At 45.6% G+C, this 21,287-nt stretch overlaps 1 long non-coding RNA gene across 1 annotated transcript in view; it reads left to right on the forward strand.

The window, feature by feature from the left end:
- The first annotated feature begins 2,577 nt into the window (after nt 1-2,577).
- Nucleotides 2,578-21,287, forward strand: part of LOC308484994 — a 39,088-nt gene continuing 20,378 nt past the window's right edge. The window contains exons 1-2 of the long non-coding RNA XR_013990277.1: nt 2,578-2,702; nt 4,371-4,406. This is a non-coding gene — a long non-coding RNA (uncharacterized lncRNA). The remainder of the gene's footprint in view (nt 2,703-4,370; nt 4,407-21,287) is intronic.

The raw sequence follows: 21,287 nt of genomic DNA on the forward strand, positions 1-21,287 counted from the left end.
AGGTACCACTGTGTGTGTGTGTGTGTGTGTGTGTGTGTGTGTGTGTGTGACCAACTCATCAGTTTAATCTTAGCTGCTTTCTATTGGATGATTGATAACAATATCGTGCTGCAAGCGGTCCCAATGGTGGCTGGTGCCCTCTTAGCCCTGGTGGGGCTGCTAGGAGATCATGTGACCAAAGGAGTTAAAGAGGTGTGGCTAAATTGTTCTCATTTTCTCGCCATACCTTGCTCAGGACTGCTCTTAAATCAGTCTTCCTCATCCAACAGAAAGACTGGACTTGCCTTATAACAACAAAAGGGATGGGAAATCAGTACAACCAGGGCCAAAGACCTGGCAGTCCTACTACTTCTCAAATTTCACATATTTTTTCTGCCCAGAGATATATGGAAAGGGGCACTTTGTCATAGCTACCTTTTGGATTAGCCAATCCTAATCCAAAAGACCTGATTGGCCAGAGAACAGCAGATTAATGGAAACATTTGCAGGTCTTCTCTGAGTTCAAATTGAACTGTAAAGTGTGTGAGAAATGGGAAAGAGTATGTGGCTTTGAGATTATTTTTGTGTGCATTAAAATGCTCAAAATTCTCCTTGGGAGGACTTTGGACCAGCCTTCACTCAACAGTCCATATAGACCATTCAGATTTGTTGATTCTCTTCCCTCACACTTCTCCTACTTGGTTAAGAGTGTATAGATTGGATTGGGGTGGGGGTAGGAAATAATAGGCAGTTCTGTTATTCAAAAGCCATTATTCTGAAATGAAAGTGACATTTTCCTTTCTTGTCTAAATGATCAAATCGTGGAGGCCTCATTTCAGCCACTTGCAGCTGGACTCCATGTATATTGAACCTGGCAGCCCAGTGGTATGCCGTGTCCAAACTAAAATGACCACAGGCCATCATAGGTGAATGCAGAGTGTCTTCCGAAATGGAATTCCTACACCCTGACTGGCTGTTTTTATTCCTTTTCATTACCTCCTATTAGTGGCTTTTCTGACTATCAGGGACATAATCAGAAACTCCAAGAGTCTAAGCTAATGAGTGTGTCAGAAGTCGGTACAAGAAACAGCATGGTGTGCCTTGACACTGAATACTTAATGGGCCGTCCTCGGAAGCCATGGAAAACTACAGTAATTGAGAAGCGAAGACGGTTTGACTCCTGCAGATGACGTTTTATGAGCACTGTGCAGGTTCTGATACACTAGGGATCTTTGAAATGGACAACATTACGTTATTACAAGCCCTTGTAGCTCTGTGATGTCAACAAGTCTTACACTTTGCTTTCAGGGGTCTCAGAAGGTCTTTCCAAGGCCGGAAAGCTTGTACAATCTGCTATTGTCATCTCAAGCATTTTAGCCTATCTAGATGAGTAAAGGATCAGGAGTGATTATACACAGACACAGGTGTCGCTGTGGTCTAAACCACATAGCCTAGGGCTTGCCAATCAGAAGGTCAGTGGTTTAAATCCCCGCAATGGGGTGAGCTCCCATTGCTCGGTCCCAGCTCCTGCCAACCTAGCAGTTCGAAAGCACAACAAAGTGCAAGTAGATTAATAGGTACCACTCCGGCGGGAAGGTAGATGGCATTTCCCTGCACTGCTCTGGTTCGCCAGAAGCGGCTTAGTCATGCTGGCCACATGACCCGGAAGTTGTACGCCGGCTCCCTCGGCCAGTAAAGCGAGATGAGCACCTCAACCGCAGAGTCGTTCATGACTCGGCTTAACTGTCAGGGGTCCTTTACCTTTTACTAATGCATAAGTTGAAATATTAAGAAATGTGTATTCATAACTGGTGACTATTCTGAATATTATTAATCTTGTGTTTGTATTAACTGTACTAGGAGCTGTACCCCTCTTGTCCCACTTGCCAGACACCCCATCACTGTCCCCACGTTAACCTCCAGAGCTTCACAATCCACGCAACTACTTAGCTCCCTTTTCACCTTTCCCAGAACCCTTTCTGAAGCCACTTCTCTCTTCTATTCTGCACCCCCACGTTGCACTCCTCTTTCCACCTTCACCCCATGCCTCCCCACTTTTGTGCAATCCCCCTTGCTCACAGGCCACCTCCTGCATCTTCTCCCACAAACTTCAACTACTAAACACCCCTTTCACCTTCCGCTAAATTATAAAGAAACAATTCCTTTCTGTTCTCCAGACCCTTTCATGCCCTTGCTTACATCTTCACCCCATTCCTATTCCTCATACTCTCCGTGTGCTTGCAACAACCCCTCATTTCCACCTTCACCTATTTTCCTCTTTCTCTTCCTCCTTCTTTCATTTGCTCAACTGCCCCCGCACACGAACTCGCCCCATTTCCATGCCTTCTCCTTTCTCTTATTTTGCATCCCCCTTCACACATGCACTCTCTCTCTCACACACACACACACACACACACACACACACACACACCATAATTATCAATGTTGCTGTGGCTGCAAACGCCTGTTCAATTGTGAAAATGCAGGTTATCTCACTATTTCCTGCAGAGCGTACCCCTTAACTGCCCTGACGAGACCACATAACACCAGTCCTGAAAGACCTACATTGGTTCCCAGTACGTTTCCTTTATTGCCTTAGGAGCAATGCCACATCACATGGCACCATTTCCAAGAATTCAGGGATGCATGACCAACAGGACGCTGTGCAAATCTCTCTACACATCTTCCTTCTGGCTGGAATTCCTGAGAGGGCCCAGGACCAGGTAAGAAGCATTCGCTTGCCCAAAATTTCAGAGAAATTTCTTCCCTCACTCCTGAAAGCAGAAGAGCAGTCCGTATTAGACTGTTAGACTGTTGCATGTCAAGGTCCCCAAGCCACCCCTCAAATAACTCACAGCACACACACAATTTTTGTTTAAGGTTTTTGGCATAATTTTGGCCACAACTTTATTAACATACATGATTGTTAGTGGTTGCTTAGGCATTGGTTAAGGCTATCTGTGTCCCGTCCCCGCCGCCCGGGGACAGAACTGATTTCCGGATTTCACCGAAAGCCAGTAAGGGAAAACAATATTGGGGAGAAATGGAGCTGAGGCACAGGCCCTCACTTCTCCCCGCATGCTCCCCAGGGTTTGCCGGCCCTAGCCCCTTTCCAGGGATTCGGACGAAAGCATGGCAAGCCCCTCGATTCCTTTAACGGAATTCCCTTTCCGCAGCAGCATTGGAAGGGCAGGCCCAGCCAATCCTTGCCCCTCCACCAACCAATTTATAACCATTGCCTCACCGCAACTTACAAGTTGTGACGATTTGCTACTCAGTAGGCAAAAACCAAATGGCCCAGCCAATCAGCCAGAAGGACAAAATTCCTACCAGGCCCCTGCTGCAACAGCAGATGACCCCATGACAGGCATAGCAAGGTCAATGCAAAAAAAACCCTAATTACAGGGTGGGTGGGCTGTTGTTCTGATGCACTCAGCAAAAGAGAACGTTCTAAAGCTGCATGCACAGGATATAAAGCCTTAAATCCCTCCCACCAAATTGCAACGCACCAATTGCCCCAGGAACTCGACCATCCAATCATTGCCACAGGCCGACCTCCCAATTCTGCCCGGCAACAGAGGGGCGGCCTGGCAGACCCCACCACAACCCACGTTCTCTATTAAGGAGAACACTCTTTCTAAGGGCATTGAGGGGGTTTGTCCCGACTTATTCTGCACAACTTGCAAGACAGTTCTTGGTTGCTAGCTCCTATTCTTCCAGGAGTGGCTTCCCAGGCTTGTAGCTTCTGAAAATATGGGCACCATGGGCGCCATCTCATACTCCCAGCTCTGCTAATTTACCTGGAGGTGAATGAATTGTTTGGCACGTCGAGTCAAGTCTTTTCTCTGCTTTGTAATGGCCCACCTGAAGAGTGGATTTCTTTTATGCTCTGCCTTTGTTGCATCCATTCACCAAGTGTAAAGGACCTGAAGGTTTAAATGAAAACTCCAGTATTTCACCAAAGCCTTAAAAGCAACAACAGCGCTGCAATGCATATATGAGAGGTTGGAATAAGAAGAATGCCTGGCTATAAAAACTCTGATAGCTTTAAGGCCAATGTGATTGTTAGAGGCGTTATTCACTGTCACCCTGTTTAGTAGGATGCAGGCATGAGTTTTTAGTTCTGTGGCATTTTGCTGACTTTACAGTAAAATTGGGTTTTCCTCCTCAGATTTTAATGTGCTATGTCAGGAGTAAATTCTATAATAGATGCCTGGGACTTTCTGTCTTATGGACTGATTTTATAACAAATTCCCCCCTTCTTTTCCTCGGAGAGGGTAATTAATGGGGTGTACCATTATTTCCATATGAGATAACGTTCACGGAAGTTTGTCCGTTGATGTTATGTAGCTTTGCAAATCCTCTCCCCCCCCCCCCACTTTTCTTTTTAGGAAGACAGCCAAGATCTTAAAGCGACACAGACTCAAGTAAGAGATCCAACTTTATTCTGTGGTACACTGAAAATTTCTGTTGGTATTCTGGTATTCTGTCACGAATACCATGATGTTCAATACAAGCGTGGTGGAAGTGTGGTAGTGACTATATCGTACCCTCCAAAATGTCACGGCCCAAAACCGAGCCACGTTTGTCAGGCCATGCTCTCAGGCGCGTCACAGGACGTGTGAGAATATGGAGCCCCAAAATGGGATGTTCCAAATGATGATGATGATGATGATGATGATAATTTTTATTTATACGCCACCCATCTGGCTGGGTTTCCCCAGCCACTCGGGCGGCTTCCAGCAAAATATTAAAATACAATATCTCATCAAATATTAAAATCTTCCCTAAACAGGGATGCCATCAGATGTCTTTTAAAAGTCAAATAGTTGTTTATTTCCTTGACATCTGGTGGGAGGGCGTTCCACAGGGCGGGCACCACTGACAAGGCCCTCTGCCTGGTTCCCTGCAACTTCACTTCTTGCAGTGAGGGAACCACCAGAAGGCCCTCGGCGCTGGATCTCAGTGTCTGGGCTGAATGATGGGGGTGGAGACGCTCCTTCAGGTCTACTTGGCCGAGGCTGTTTAGGGCTTTAAAGGTCAGCACCAACACTTTGAATTGTGCTCAGAAACATACTGGGAGCCAATATAAGTCTTTCAGGACCAGTGTTATATGGTCTCGACGGCCACTCCCAGCCACGAGTCTAGCTGCCGCATTCTGGATTAGTTGTCGTTTCCAGGTCACCTTCAAAGGTAGCCCCACATAGGCACTGGCGGAGGAAGAGGACTGTGGGAGGAGCACACTGCCCCCAGCATCGCAATCCCGGTGGGATTCCATCGCGGCTGCCCCCCCTGCACTGGGCACCACACCCCCAGGACACACGCCCCGCCCCTGTGGGCAGCGCGACATGTCCCAGGGACGCACGTCAGCCCCACCCCCGGTGCTGGAGCATGAAGCTCTGCCACTGCACATAGAGCGCATTGCAGTATACATACATACATACAAACATATATAAGGAAGGTAATCAGCAACCTGCTCATGACAACAACTAGGAGCTATAGGTGAGAGTTGAGTGCAGGCTGGGCACCAAACTACCCCAGAACTGGCATGACACGTCCCCCACCAGAGGTACTACAGCTCCCCTAACACCCCCACACCCCTATCTGTTGCACACACATTAATAAATAATTAAAATGACGCAATGCTTTTTTGTTATCCTTTCTTAAATCTTCCCCCATTTGGAGCTTGGTTCAATTTCCTATGACGAAAGCCCATTTGGATTTCCTATTAGGAAACTCGGATGGATTTGTTTGGAATCCTTTAGAAAGTATGCCAGGGTTCACCTCATCACAACACTGTTTGGCTAGCGATCAGTCAGAAGTCCAAAGATCAGGACACGACTCCATGTGGGCTTGTAAGCATTGGCGGCGGCGGGGAGGGGGAGGAGGCATCACAGAGACAACGGTTGGGACAGCACATTCTAAATCAGCAAACAGGCCACTTGTTTGTACTGCGGCGTTTACTGAGCAAGATTTCTACCACGTAGATTATGGGAGCATACCTAACAGAGGAACTGTGGCAAGGTAAACCCTGATGAGTGTTTCATTACATATTAGTCCAGTGGGGCCTCACTGCTCTCTACAAGTTCAACGTACTGAGGGATGAAAGGAACAGGGATCAATTTATAGAGTAAAAAAAGAGAGAGAGAGAAGGACCAGCTCTCCCTGAACTACCACTTTTTCTGGAAGGAGACGATTAGCTACTCTATAAAATACTTCCCCTTGGCCAGTTAAGATTAGCACTGCAGTGAGTGTGAGCATCTGATGGTGCCTTAGCCGCTGTTCATGTTTCCAGCAAATGAGCTGTAGAAATTATTAGACCCCTAAATGAGTATTTCAAAGGCAACTTCAAATGAGGAAAGTGCCAGTGTGCACATTGGAAGTATTTTTCAAGGAAAATAATAATAATGTCCTCCATACACACCCCACCCTTCCTCCAAGTTGTTTAGGAGTGAGCAAGCTGAGATGGAGGCACAGCAATGTTTATTTATTTAGCTAAAAGTGAGGCATGGGGGCAAATTATACTCAATAAGGGGGCACGGGTGAGGGGGGAACTCTCCTTTTCCCCTGCCTTGGCTCCCGCCCTCCAGCTGAAATCAATGGGACAGAAAAGCAATTAGGTCTGTCTGAATTTTGCCCATAATTTGTATTTACTGGAACTTCAAGGACATATTGCACCACAGACAAGCCGAGTTAGTAGTTGTTTCCTGTCCTTCATAAGCCCTGGAGATGGTATTCCTGTAACTAGCATAAGAATTGGTTAGGCAAGAGATCTCAACAATCTCTGGAACTACAATTCGCAAGGTTCGTATACAGGTCTGTCATGCAGCTATACCTTAATGTTGCAGAATAGTTATTTAACATGAGCTGGGCAGGGACAGATGCCAGTGTCACCCACACCTTAGTCTCACATTGTTTCTCTTCTGCCCATGCCTCTTCTTGGATTCACAAGTTGCTCCTCCAAATGCAATGCCAGCTTCCTGCATTGTCTCCAGTCCTTACTTTGTGTGTTGCTGTCCCTCTGCATTGTTGAACCAGCTGAAGTTCAAGGCAGCATGGGCAGCAAACCATGGACAGTGGGGTTGAACCGAGTCCTGAATTTCTAAAAAGAAAAAAGGGCTGAATCTGAACTACCCACCCTGTGATCTGGAAGCCTACCCTTCTAATCCCTGATTTGCAAGAGTCACCATAAAGGTAACAGACCCTTGACAGCCAAGTCCAGTTGCGAACGACTCTGGGGTTGTGGCACTCATCGTGCTTTACAGGCCGAGGGAGCTGGCATTTGTCTGCAAACAGTTTTTCTGGGTCATGTGGCCAGCTCTGGTGAAGCCAGAGCAGCGCACGGAAACGCCGTTTACCTTCCCGCCGGAGCAGTACTTTCTAACTGCTAGGTGGGCAGGAGCAGGGACTGAGCAACAGGAACTCACCCCGTTGCAGGGATTTGAACCGCCGACTTTCTGATCAGCAAACCCTAGGCTCAATAGTCCTCTATAAATATAGCCTGTAACGCCATTCAATTCATTCATACACACACACACACATATACATACAGTGGTACCTTGGGTTACATATGCCTCAGGTTACATACGCTTCAAGTTACAGACTTCGCCAACCCAGAAATAATACCTTGGGTTAAGAACTTTGCTTCAGGATGAGAACAGAAATTGGGTGGCTGCGGCGCGGCAGCAGCAGGAGGCCCCATTAGCTAAAGTGGTGCTTCAGGTTAAGAACAGTTTCAGGTTAAGAACGGACCTCCGGAACGAATTAAGTACTTAACCCAAGGTACCACTGTGTGTGTGTGTGTGTAAAGGAACGTGGGTGGCACTGTGGTCTAAACCACTGAGCCTCTAGGGATTGCCGATCAGAAGGTCAATGGTTCGAATCCCCGCAATGGGGTGAGCTCCCGTTGCTGTGTCCCAGCTCCTGCCAACCAACCGTCTGAAAGCACGTTAGTGCAAGTCGATAAAAAGGTACTGCTCCGGCAGGAAGGTAGATGACATTTCGATGCGCTCTGGCTTCCGTCACTGTGTCCCATTGCACCAGAAGTGGTTTAGTCATGTGGACAAACCCCAGCTCCCTCGACCTGAAAGCGAGATGAGTGCCGCAACGCCATAGTCGCCTTTGACTGGACTTAACTGTCCAGGGGTCCTTTACCTTTTGTATATATTAGATTCCTTCAACCTGGATAAGCCAGCTCATAGTCTGGCATTTGAAATCCTCATCAAACAAAGAATCATTGAACTGTAGGTTCCAACCCCCTGCAATGCAGGGATCCTGGCCACAGCCGTACTTGGGTGGACTCGAACCATCAACCTTCTGGTTAACAGCCAGAGACGCTTGGGCTTTAGAGATCTGATATTCAAGCCTCACCATGTTTTTCAGACAATCACCAGCTCTCCCCTTTTGAGATTAAACACATTACAGTTAAATGCAGGAAATAGGAGTAAGGCATGTGTATCACTAGAGAATCCTGAAAAAGATTTCATGACTTGGGAAGAGCCCTTGTTTGGGTAGGGTCATTGTGGCTTAAGTGCGAGGGGAAACCCCTGAGGTCAATTGTTTTAATGAGTTACTCAGTGGTGAAATTCACATTGCATCTCCTGAAAAAATATGCTTTCCTCTTCCTTTACCTCATTTGCTTCAGAAGGGAGCTGAGAACCAGCCGGGGCACAAAGATCAGATAAGCACACATGGAAATCAGCCCGTACTTTTAAAGGGGGTTCCTGATTTAAACAGTGGCAGGAAAACATCCAGAGTGAATGGATGTTCTGAATGGAACCAAGAGTGTCAACTGCCCTCTGAGGCAAGGTTTAAGGGGTGATGACGACAGCAAAGGCAGTTATGGGGTGGGGAGCCCGTTGTGTGTAATGTGTGCATGACAGCAACAGAGCAAACTAAGGAGAGTCTAACATCCTCTGGTATATTTGTGTTCCTTTGAACTCTCCTGGTTTCGGACGGAAACAAATGTCTAGTCCAAACAAACAGCATACTTCAGCTGTAACCCAAAAGCACGGGGATGCATCCAGGACCGACACCCCATCCCTTACCAGCAGCCCAACGAGGCTGTACCTTGGCCTTGCAATAAGAGACAAGCTCAGCTTCTATCCTAGGCCCTCAAGGAATTTTCCAGCACTGGGTGTCTCTGTGTCAATTGCATTCGAAAGCTGTCACAAGTTGTAAAAGAATCGAGAGGGAAGCTTGGGTTTTGCCTGCTCCAGCACATTTTAAAGGAGATACACACGCTCGCCCTCCCACTTTGCCCTGTTTTTTGTTTGTTTGTTTGTTTGCTTGTTTGTTTGTTTGTTTGTTTTCCCTGAACTTCATTTTAGGTCGTTTGCTCAGTGTTACGTATAGGATTTTTGCAAAGAAAAGAAAAGAAACTAATTGGCTTGCTTTAATGCCCCAAAAATATATCAAACACCTTTATAATTGCTTTTATATATGCATAAAAGTTCCCTGCTAGGTTTGCCATCAAGGTCTGCACTTTATCTGTCTCATCTGCTGCTTTTGAGATCAGAGGGTTGGGCTTCCCCCTCCCCCTCCTCTCTCTCTCTCTCTCTCTCTCTCACTCAAATCACATCATTGCCTTTTCGATATCGCTCTGTATGTATATTGCTATGGCCCCTTTCATATAAGCTAATAATCTTCTAAAAGATGAGAGAATTGTACCTTAAGCATTTACATTATTGTGGCCGGATTTATGTTTTCTTCTTTTTTTGTGTGCTGTCAGATACTGCGAGGCAGCAGAAATCTGTCTTTAGGGTTTTTCTTTCTTTAAATAATTATAATTTTCCTTAGACATTGAGATGTCTTAAGAGTGCAGCCCTATACACTTCTACTCAGAAGTAAATCCCACTAGGTTCAATGGCGTTTACCCGCAGGTAAATGGGCATAGGATTGCGATCTTATTACACGTGGTTTGATTTTGATGCCTGGCGGTTACTTCCTGCTTTGTTTGCAATGAGCAGAACTGTGTGTTATTTTGGACAATTTACACAATCAAGTATGTTGGGATAACAGCTCCTTGATTCACTCATTCAGCGTCTTTGTTTCCATATTCAAGGAGTGATTTACAGAGGGTGGAAATGAGAGATCTGCAATCTCAGGCAATATGAGGGACTCTTGGCTCTTTCGTCCACCCTAAGACGTGTGACCCTGCCTGTGAACCAAATACATCCACAGAATCCACTTGAAATTTTGAAGGAACCCCATTTCTCCATTGACATGTTTGCCTGGTGCACTGCGGATGATTCTGGAGGCACTTTCAAGTCACACAGGGCACTGAGAAGCCTCAGAGTCAACCTATGAGAAGGGAGAACTCCATCAGGAAAACATTCAATGTTCCTCTGTGACTTCACATTTCACTGGTCATAATGAGTGGGCTATATTTCAGGAAAGTTGATCCAGCATTATAAACCCTCACAGTAAAGCACACCAGTGTCAGGCCTTCCAAGTGTCCCTACTTTCCAGGGACAGTCCCGGATTTACAGAAGCTGTCCCAGTTTCTGACTTGATCCTGGAATGTCCGGCTTTTACTTAAAAGGTAAAGGTACCTCTGACTGTTAAGTCCAGTTGCGGACGACTCTGGGGTTGCGGCGCTCATCTAGCTCTATAGGCCGAGGGACCCAGTATTTGTCCACAGACAATTTCTGGGTCATGTGGCCAGCATGACCAAGCCGCTTCTGGCGAACCAGAGCAGCGCACAGAAATGCCGTTTACCTTCCCGCCGGAGTGGTACCTATTTATCTGCTTGCACTTTGACGTGCTTTCGAACTGCTAGGTTAGCAGGAGCTGGGACTGAACAACGGAAGCTCATCCCATCGCGGGGATTAGAACCGCCGACCTTCTGTTCGGCAAGCCCTAGGCTCTGTGGTTTAGACCACAGTGCCACCCGTGTCCCTCGCTTTTCCTTAAGATGTCCCTATTTTCATTGGAGAAACATTGCAGGGTGTGGAAGAGGACATCCCTATTTTCATCAGAGAAATGTTGGACGGTATGAAATAAGCTCCGAGGAAGTCTCAAGTTTCCTTGGGAAAAATCTGAAACCCACTGCTGTAAACCAGGGTCAACTGTTCTCTGTGAGGGTGGGGGGGAAACCCTGCTCTCCAGATACAGAAGGAAAGACTGGAACCTCATAATCTCAAAGCTCTATATCAAAACTGGTACCACACAGCAGCAAAGGCTTCACGGTCATGAAACACATGCAGTGAGGCCTAGTTGGGACAGTCTTGTATAGACACATAGGGCTGTATCCAGCCCAGAAGTCTTCCAAAACGGAAAATGCATTTCCTCAACTCTGAAACTTCCTGCCCACCCTCAATATCCGTTTCAGGGGGTTGGCACAGAGAGGGCTCAGGGAGGGGAAGGGCAAGTCGCATTGCACGAGTGGGTCTCCATGTATGCAACATTAGATACAAGCCACAACATTAAAGCCTTAGATCAGTGCTTGCTTCCAAACCTGACCTGCAGTTTCTTATGCCTGCTTCCGGACATACCTGTCTGCCTGCCCAGTGCCTGCTTTGCTTCACCTCCCCCAGACTTGCTTCCATTCAGTGATTCCTGACATTGATGCAGATGCACTCTGAGACTGCTAGCCTTGACACCTGACAGCTCAGAACTTTACAATCAGCAGTTTAAGCATCAAGCCACGCCATATGCTGTAGGCGAAGACAGCATTTGTCCAGACTTCATCCGAGTTAATGCTGGTGGGATCAGAGAATCGGAGAACTGTAGAGTTGGAAGGGATCTCGAGGGTCATCTACTCTAAACCCCTGTGGATGCAGAAATCCAGCCCACAGCCATCCCTGGGTGGGCTTGAACCTTCCCAGACTCCTTTGGGTAGTGATAAAGCGGGATATCAAATCCAAACTCTTCCTCTCTTCTTCCGGTTGGCAGCCAGGCACACTGACCCATTGCACCACAGATTCCCTTTGTTCATTCCTATCCATAATATAGTGTTGCCACTTTCTTCTAACACGAAGAAGAAGAAGAAGAAGAAGAAGAAGAAGAAGAAGAAGAAGAAGAAGAAGAAGAAGAGGAGGAGGAGGAGGAGGAGTTTGGATTTGATATCCCGCCTTTCACTCCCTTTAAGGAGTCTCAAAGTGGCTAACATTCTCCTTTCCCTTCCTCCCCCACAACAAACACTCTGTGAGGTGAGTGGGGCTGAGAGACTTCAGAGAAGTGTGACTAGCCCAAGGTCACCCAGCAGCTGCATGTGGAGGAGCGGGGAAGCGAACCCGGTTCACCAGATTACGAGTCTACCACTCTTAACCACTACACCACACTGGCTCAGGTGGTGATAGTGGCAGCAAAACCTGGGAGGTCAAGGGTGAGATCTATCAGACTGAAATGTTCTACTCCAGATTGCTTTCCAATGCAAAATAATTACCCTGCCTCCCTGTGTTGTTGTTTTTAAATGCATGGTTTGGTATCAACCTTTTGTTTAAGGCTGAAGCAAACAAAAGAGCAATCAGATTTTCCGCAAATCGCCATTTGCTGCGATTCAGCGGTTAAAAAGTTTGTTTTCCACGGGACACCTGAGGGGAAACGCCAAACCCCTCAGACCTGAGAGAGAACCCTAATGGAGAGAATCTTGGACAGCCTCTGAAAGTCAGCATAGAACTAGATGCACCAAGGTTTCAATCAGTAATAAGACAGCTTCCTCTGTTCCTGAGATTTATAGCATGGGGGGGGCAGGGGGGCAGCTGCCCCCCAATCAAGTTAATCAATAAAAAAATACTTAACAAACTGACCAAGCATGTGGCAGATAGCTCGGTTTTGCCCCCCACCCCAAGTCCTGCCCCACTAACATAAATCCTGGCTACGCCCATGACTCATGCTGTGTCAGACAATTGGCTCAGTACAGTGGTACCTCGGGTTACATACGCTTCAGGTTACATACGCTTCAGGTTACAGACTCCGCTAACCCAGAAATAGTGCTTCAGGTTAAGAACTTTACATCAGGATGAGAACAGAAATCATGCTCCGGCGGCAGCAGGAGGCCCCATTAGCTAAAGTGGTGCTTCAGGTTAAGAACAGTTTCAGGTTAAGAACGGACCTCTGGAACGAATTAAGTACTTAACCCGAGGTACCACTGTATTGTCTATTCCGACTGTCAGTGGCTGTTCAGGGCTTCAGGTGGGAGTTTTCACTGACCCTAGTACTTATATTACATTGGATTGTCCCCAAATGTGTTCAGGATGAAGTGGGATCAGACCTTCTGTTTGTTTCTGGCTGATTTGTTTTCCACACCACCCATTTTCTACCTACCGTGGCAAAACCCCAGTTGATTCTGAGGGAGCTAGATTACCACCCTAGACTTTATATAGGTCATGCTGCACTGTTTGAGCAGTGCTGCTCTTTCCTCTGTGCAAAGAGAGAGCGGTGTCACAGTCTTCTTGATGGAGAGCTCTCTGGAAGTACTTAACCAGTTGTTTTACTCTCTCTCTCTCTCTCTTTTGCTGCACCTTGGAAACTTTGTTCTTCATTTAATAAAAAGTTAAACACTTTAGCAAACAACTTGAAGTGGGTGCTCTTATATATCATCTTCAGTTTATATCCAGCATTCATTTATGATTTTATTTCAAGTATGCAGGCAGTGAGGACTAATCTAATCTTAAAATCTAGCTAAAAACAAGTTTAATTTCTACAGAGCCTTCACAGTTTCCAATTTAAGAAGCAAATTGACTATTTTGCAATACCGATACACCAACATCCTTCGCTTCCCCCCTTGTAATGGAACCGATGTGCCCGTCTTAATATTTCCATTTAGCTCAGAAAATGTGTCCAAAATATTCCTGTGGAAATTAGGAAATGATTTTCAATATTATCAATGCTGTAAATGCAATAATACATTATAATCTTCCATTTCCAGGCTCTTTCTCCATGCAAAACATCCCAAGGCAAATTGCAATCAATATGAAGCTAAACTTAGCACGGAGGCATTTGCCAAGCAATGACCACATGCTAGTTCAGACCCGTTGCTGTACAGGGGTTTTTAGAAGGATTGGGTTTATTGCATGGTGGTTCTGTACATTGCTTCAGAAGAGGCTAAGAGAAGTGGACTCTTAGGGAAGTGGTTCCCACACCATTTTGGCCCCTGTGCCCTAATGCAGTGCTAATGAAGCTGAAGACGTGCCTAGGCAGTACCAAGTCAGACTGCAGGTGGATGTGGATGTTCCTCTATGCATAAACAAAGTTTCTCTCCACACACAAAAATACAATATACGTTAGAGATAGGTGTGGGGGATAAATTTATTAGAGGTTGTCTACCAGCTCCCTCTGGTATGCAGGCAGAGACCCTACCTGCCCGCAGACTGTCTTGCCAGAGTGGTGCATGCTCTGGTTATCTCCCACTTGGACTACTGCAATGTGCTCTACGTGGGGCTACTTTTGAAGGTGACCCGGAAACTACAACTAATCCAGAATGCAGCAGCTAGACTGGTGACTGGGGGCAGGCGCCAAGACAACATAACACTGGTCTTGAAAGACCTACATTGACTCCCAGTACGTTTCCGAGCACAATTCAAAGTGTTGGTGTTGACCTTTAGAGCCCTAAATGGCCTCAGCCGAATATACCTGAAGGAGTGTCACCATCCCCATCATTCTGCCCGGATGCTGAGGTCCAGCGCCGAGGGCCTTCTGGCGGTTCCCTCACTGTGAGAAGCAAAGCTACAGGGAACCAGGCAGAGGGCCTTCTCAGTAGTGGCACCCGCCCTGTGGAACACCCTCCCATCAGATGTCAAAGAGATAAACAACTACCTGACATTTAGAGGACACCTGAAGGCAGCCCTGTTCAGGGACGTTTTTAATGTGTGACATTTTAATGTATTTTTAATCTTTGTTGGAAGCCGCCCAGAGTGGCTGGGGAAACCCAGCCAGAAGGGTGGGGTACAAATAATAAATTATGATGATGATGATGATTTGAAATTTACCTTACTTGCACTTCCCGAAAGAACATATGTACTGAAATTCAGGCAGCCTGAAAATTCACACTTTTCCAAATTTTGCAATGCAGCTCTCAAAAAATGCAGATACCATGGTAAAGTATGAATGAATGCATATATTTAGGGAAAATATTTTGCAAAAGTGTATATGTTAAACAAAACAGCACAGAAAAATATGAGTATCGGGAAATTCGTACTGAAAGGCTAATGAATTTTTGTGAGGACTTTAAAAAAGAACAACCCTCAAACCGTTATGGAAATCATAGAATCATAGAACCATAGAATCATAGAGTTGGAAGAGACCACAAAGTCCAACCCCCTGCCAAGCAGGAAACACCATCAGAGCACTCCTGACATATGGTTGTCAAGCCTCTGCTTAAAGACCTCCAAAGAAGGAGACTCCACCACACTCCTTGGCAGCAAATTCCACTGTCGAACAGCTCTTACTGTCAGGAAGTTCTTCCTAATGTTTAGGTGGAATCTTCTTTCTTGTAGTTTGGATCCATTGCTCCGTGTCCGCTTCTCTGGAGCAGCAGAAAACAACCTTTCTCCCTCCTCTATGTGACATCCTTTTATATATTTGAACATGGCTATCATATCACCCCTTAACCTCCTCTTCTCCAGGCTAAACATGCCCAGCTCCCTTAGCCGTTCCTCATAAGGCATCGTTTCCAGGCCTTTGACCATTTTGGTTGCCCTCCTCTGGACATGTTCCAGTTTGTCAGTGTCCTTCTTGAACTGTGGTGCCCAGAACTGGACACAGTACTCCAGGTGAGGTCTGACCAGAGCAGAATACAGTGGCACTATTACTTCCCTTGATCTAGATGCTATACTCCTATTGATGCAGCCCAGAATTGCATTGGCTTTTTTAGCTGCCGCGTCACACTGTTGGCTCATGTCAAGTTTGTGGTCAACCAAGACTCCTAGATCCTTTTTACATGTACTGCTCTCAAGCCAGGTGTCACCCATCTTGTATTTGTGCCTCTCATTTTTTTTGCCCAAGTGCAATACTTTACATTTCTCCCTGTTAAAATTCATCTTGTTTGTTTTGGCCCAGTTCTCTAATCTGTCAAGGTCGTTTTGAAGTGTGATCCTGTCCTCTGGGGTGTTAGCCACCCCTCCCAGTTTGGTGTCATCTGCAAATTTGATCAGGATGCCCTTGAGTCCATCATCCAAGTCGTTGATAAAGATGTTGAATAAGACCGGGCCCAAGACAGAACCCTGTGGCACCCCACTAGTCACTCTTCTCCAGGATGAAGAGGAACCATCATGTGGAGAACTGATCTCAAAATTGGAAAAATGAGAAACTGAGAGAACCTAAACAAACAAATTGACCCATCTCTAGTTAGGGAGAAGGGTTCTAGCCTACTGTATTCCCTGTGTTTTTCGGAAAACTTCCCCCCATAGAGAACCGTTTGATCAGATGTTTTTATGCCTGCATTGTGAAATGGTACTGTGCCAACACCAGTTTACCACGTCAGTGGGGTCAATGAATTGTGTGTCTCTTAAGGCCAAACTCAGCAAAAAGTTGGAGTTGCATGACTGGACCTTCCAGCTTTTAAACAACCTTTAGAAAGGGGAGGGAAGTGGCAGGAGACCCCAAAATGCATCATGACTACTGTGCTGGGAAAGCTGTTTATCCCCCTGCCCTGGACTCCTCCAGGCCATGTTCCCAGTGTAAATTGCTTCCCCTCCCCACAAAGCTGTGATTTCCCCAATGAGGGGAAAACTACAGGTACCTGGGGAATATTGGAAGCTCCTCAGGAATGAGAATTTCAAGAATGTAGCTACATTTTCCCGAAATACAATTTTCTCTTTGATCATCCCACAATGTGTACTCACACAGAATGCGTTCCAGTGGACTGGGCAACAGCCAGGCCAATAACCCACGTGAACCAAATCTGGAACCCAAAACACACTCACAATCCTCCCAAGAATATTAGAGAATTGTGAGACTTCCGGGTTAGCGCGATCGGCTAATGGCGGATTCCCTCCGAGCTCCGGAGGGAATCGGCTTGACAGGGGCTGGGTCTTGCTGTGCCGGCGACACGGGGACCCTCAAAAACCACGGGCATAGGAGCCCGTGGACATGGTGACTCGGCGGGCACCGTTAGCGCCCTCCCGACGCGTGAAGGAGCCTTTTTAAAGGCTACGGAACGGGTGCCGGGGAGTGGCGTGGTGCTGTGAGTCTTCTGCTTCCCCTGCCGAGCGAAGCCGCATGCCATTTGTCGGAGAGCGCTGACTTCTTCCTACTAAAATTTGGACTCAAAATCAAGAACAACAACTCGTGAGTAATTTGGAAATTGGATTACAAATAATTTGATTTTGGATTCGGTACGAGCGAGGGAGGTGAAAAAAAGGGAAGTCCGCCTCCCCCTTATTGTAAACAGTTTGAAGCAAGGATCTGTCAGCTAAGGTTGCGAGAAGAATTGTGGTGATTGGATTAAAGATATAAATTCCACAGATTTAGGACTAAGTTAATGTGCCGGAGGACAAGAGTTTAATTGTTTGGATTAAGTACCACCTTTCTCAAGCCCGGGAGTAACCCGTGAAAAGAGCCTGCGAGGATTTAGAGAACTTTTGACAGCTGTCAAACTAGCTGTCAAAGACAGGAAAAATAAAGCTTAAATTTTAACCGGTGATATTGCTACAAAATATTGAAAGTAAAGAAAGACTGTTACAAACAAATCTGACTTTTGGATCGGAAGGGAAAAGAATACTAAGTAATCAGAATCCCTCTAGAGGGGATTCTAGGATATTACAAGAATGGAGCTAGGTCGGGAAATACGAGCTGATTTGCAAGAGCTTACCTTTCTCATGGGAAAGCTGCAAGAGAGGATCGAGCAAGGCCATGTTTTGTCTACAAGTCCTACAAAACCGAAGTTAATAGAAAATATATTTACTGAGCTGGAAAGGGACTTGATGCTCAAAACACAGGCAGCTAGACAAGAAAAGAAATCAAAGATTAAGACATCAGCTGAACAGGAGGAACAGAAAGAAGGGATGGTTGAAAAGTTACAGAAGATGAAAGAGAGCCGGAGACCTGCAAAGAAGAATTCGAACGTGACTAAGATGAAAACTGGACTATTTGGGACATATAGACTTAAGAAACAGAGTTGGAGCTCCACCTTTAAACAAGTAGGCCTGGCTGGAAGAAATATGGTCAGTATTGAGAAGGTATCTCTTCGATTTGGGGTGTCCAATATGAAAGATCCTCGAAGAAGCCGGCTGAAAGGGACTGAGAGAGATTCGAGAGCCTCGGACGTAAGGTCACCAGGCTAAAAAGATGGACTAACTGGATTTTGATTTGGGATTGAAACCGGGAAGAGAAGGGTGGGGTTTAGGAGTCCAAAGGGGGTTTGATTTTTACTTTGTAGTGTAAATTTATATATTCTTTATTATTATAAGAATGGGGAATCTGTGGATGGGAACCAGGGACAATCTTAGGAAAGGTATCTTTTTATTTGTTGCTATATTTCTTTTTTCTTTTTTTTATATATGATTAAGGTATATATCTTAAAAATTGTTAAACAAATTAAATTGATGGATAATAATGAATTAAGGTCTAAACTTATTATAAAGAATCATATTAACAAATTATGGTTAAGTAAATTAACAAATTATGATTAGGACATTAAGGATAAAAACTTGTTTGAACAAACAATTGGAGTTGGAATACAATAAGGGGAGGCGTGGGGAAGTCTTGAAAAGAAGTAATTGAAAATGAGATCTAAAAGGTGAAATCTTTTATGTTGTTTTTTTTGTGTGTTTTCTTTTGTGTTTCTGTTTTGTTTTTTGTAACCTTTTGAAAATTTAATAAAGATTATTTATTAAAAAAAAAGAATATTAGAGAATTGTACAGTTGGAAGGGACTCTGAGGATCATCTAGTCCAACCCCCTTCAATGGAGGAATATGCAGCTCCCCTGCTGAGTGCTTGAGGGCCCCAGTCCTGTCACTCACCACCTGGCCTAGGGTGAGGCCTGACGGGCTCCATAAAGATTTTGATTTATGTGGGAATTGTTTTCCATTTGGTTGTGTGTTTTTTTGATGTGGTTTATTTATTGTTTATGACTTTTGTAATTATGTAAATCTTGTCATGTTGTAAGCCACCTTGAGCATTGTTTTTAACTGTGGAAAGGCGACATACAAATAAAATGATGATGATGATCCAGTATACCTGAAGGAGCGTCTCCACCCCCATCGTTCTGCCCGGACACTGAGGTCTAGCGCCGAGGGCCTTCTGGCAGTTCCCTCACTGCGAGAAGCCAAGTTACAGGGAACCAGGCAGAGGGCCTTCTTGGTAGTGGCACCCGCCCTGTGGAACGCCCTCCCACCAGATGTCAAAGAGAAGAACAACTACCAGACTTTTAGAAGACATCTGAAGGCAGCCCTGTTTAGGGAAGCTTTTAATGTTTAACAGACTACTGTATTTTAATACTTTGTTGGAAGCCGCCCAGAGTGGCTGGGGAAGCGCAGCCAGATGGGCAGGGTATAAATAATAAATTATTATTATTATTATTATTATTATTATTATTATTATTATTAGTTAAACCTGAAAGCTTGGCATTATCAGCCCCACACTGTAACCAACTGAGCTACCCAGGCTGACTTAACCCATTTTAGTAATTTTCTCAACAAACTGGATTCAGGCCTCCACTCAAGTTGGGCTTGGCCGTCTGTCAGTAACCATCTGCTCCACCCCATTCTGATGTCCCCCGAACTTTGGCACCTCCTTCCTTTCTGATCCTTTTCTCTTTTCACTCCCCATGGCCAACTGATGTCTAAGTTTTGTACCACTGCCCCTGGACTGTCTAAAACTCAGTATGGCCTTGTGGTGCCCTGGACAGTATTGGGTTTAGAATGCAGGTATCAGGGGGCCAACACAACCACTTTGAGGGCTTTGGTTTGTTTTGCAATCAAGCAGCATGTACATTTTATGAGGGACATGGGTGGCAATGTGGGTTAAACCACAGAGCCTAGGACTTGTCGATTGAGAGGTCGGCGGTTTGAATCCCCGTGACGGGGTGAGCTCCCGTTGCTCGGTCCCTGCTCCTGCCAACCTATCAGTTCGAAAGCACGTCAAAGTGCAAGTAGATAAATAGGAACCGCTCCGGCGGGAAGGTAAATGGTGTTTCCATGTGCTGCTCTGGTTTACCAGAAGCAGCTTAGTCATGCTGGCCACATGACCGGAAGCTGTACGCCGGCTCCCTCGGCCAATAAAGCAAGATGAGCGCTGCAACCCCAGAGTCAGCCATGACTGGACCTAATGGTCAGGGGTCCCTTTACCTTTACGTTTTATGAAATAAATTAAAAGGATTGTGGCATAAAACAGTACGTTGGCCCAGATGCCCTGTAATCCATGGCCAACTCTGCAAAAGCACTTGGCATTCAATGCCTGGCAATGACCATATCATCCAAGGCCCATCATTCTTTTTCACATTGTATGTTGTCAGAATCAGCACCCGTCAGAGAATGTGCCTCTTAGGGATGGTGTGGGAGGTACTGTATACATCTTGCTATCTATGCACATTCAGTGTTTTAGACTACATGTGTTCGTAGAGAATCGTTGTTCGTTATTGTAACATAAAAATAATTATAACAAAAACAGCTAAAATAACCTGCAGGGGCTGGGAGGAGACAAATTTTAATTATCCAAAAGCACCTCACCCCTTAGAATCTTGCTGTGAGTTTTGTCCATCCCACACTGGAACCAATTCCCTCTTCCCCACTACTGAAACCTAAAGTGGTGCCTCTGCCAGCAGAACTGGAACCATCTTGAATGCGGACTTCAAAATGATAAAATGGTCTGGGTTCCAAAACTTCTGCTTGTATCAGAAAAGGCAGCCCGATCACTGCCAGCCACAAAAATCCCAAGAGGGGGCAGGAGATTTTGATAAATTAGCAAAGTCAGCTCTCAGCACTTTTGTTTAAACCTTAAAATATATGCTCTGCCATCCAGTATTTGTACTCTGCCAAAGTTGGATGACAGAGCAGGTTCTCTGTCTTGGGGCATCACTCGAACGAGCAAAATAGACTTGCCTGTCATTTCCAAAGCAATAATATTTCACATCATACTAGTATCTAAAAATACGTGTAAGAGGAGAATTTAGATGCAAAGCAGGGGAGGGTAATAAAAAAATATGGAGAACACCTTTCACTTCACCATTGCGTACGCCAGATATAGCTACATAGATCAATAATGAAATGTATTAATTCTTAAATGCTGTACCTACCAGAAGTGAAAATGTAGGAGAAGAAAGAGGACCAGAGTCTGGGGAGAAGAAGGAAATTATGCCCATTTGCTTATTTGGGAGAAGGGGAATCAAATGCCAAACGTATTTGACTGATCACTGTTGGGACAG

This window comes from Podarcis pityusensis (genome assembly GCF_964106645.2).
Source record: "Podarcis pityusensis genome assembly, chromosome: 9".
Taxonomy (NCBI): Eukaryota; Metazoa; Chordata; class Lepidosauria; order Squamata; family Lacertidae; genus Podarcis; species Podarcis pityusensis.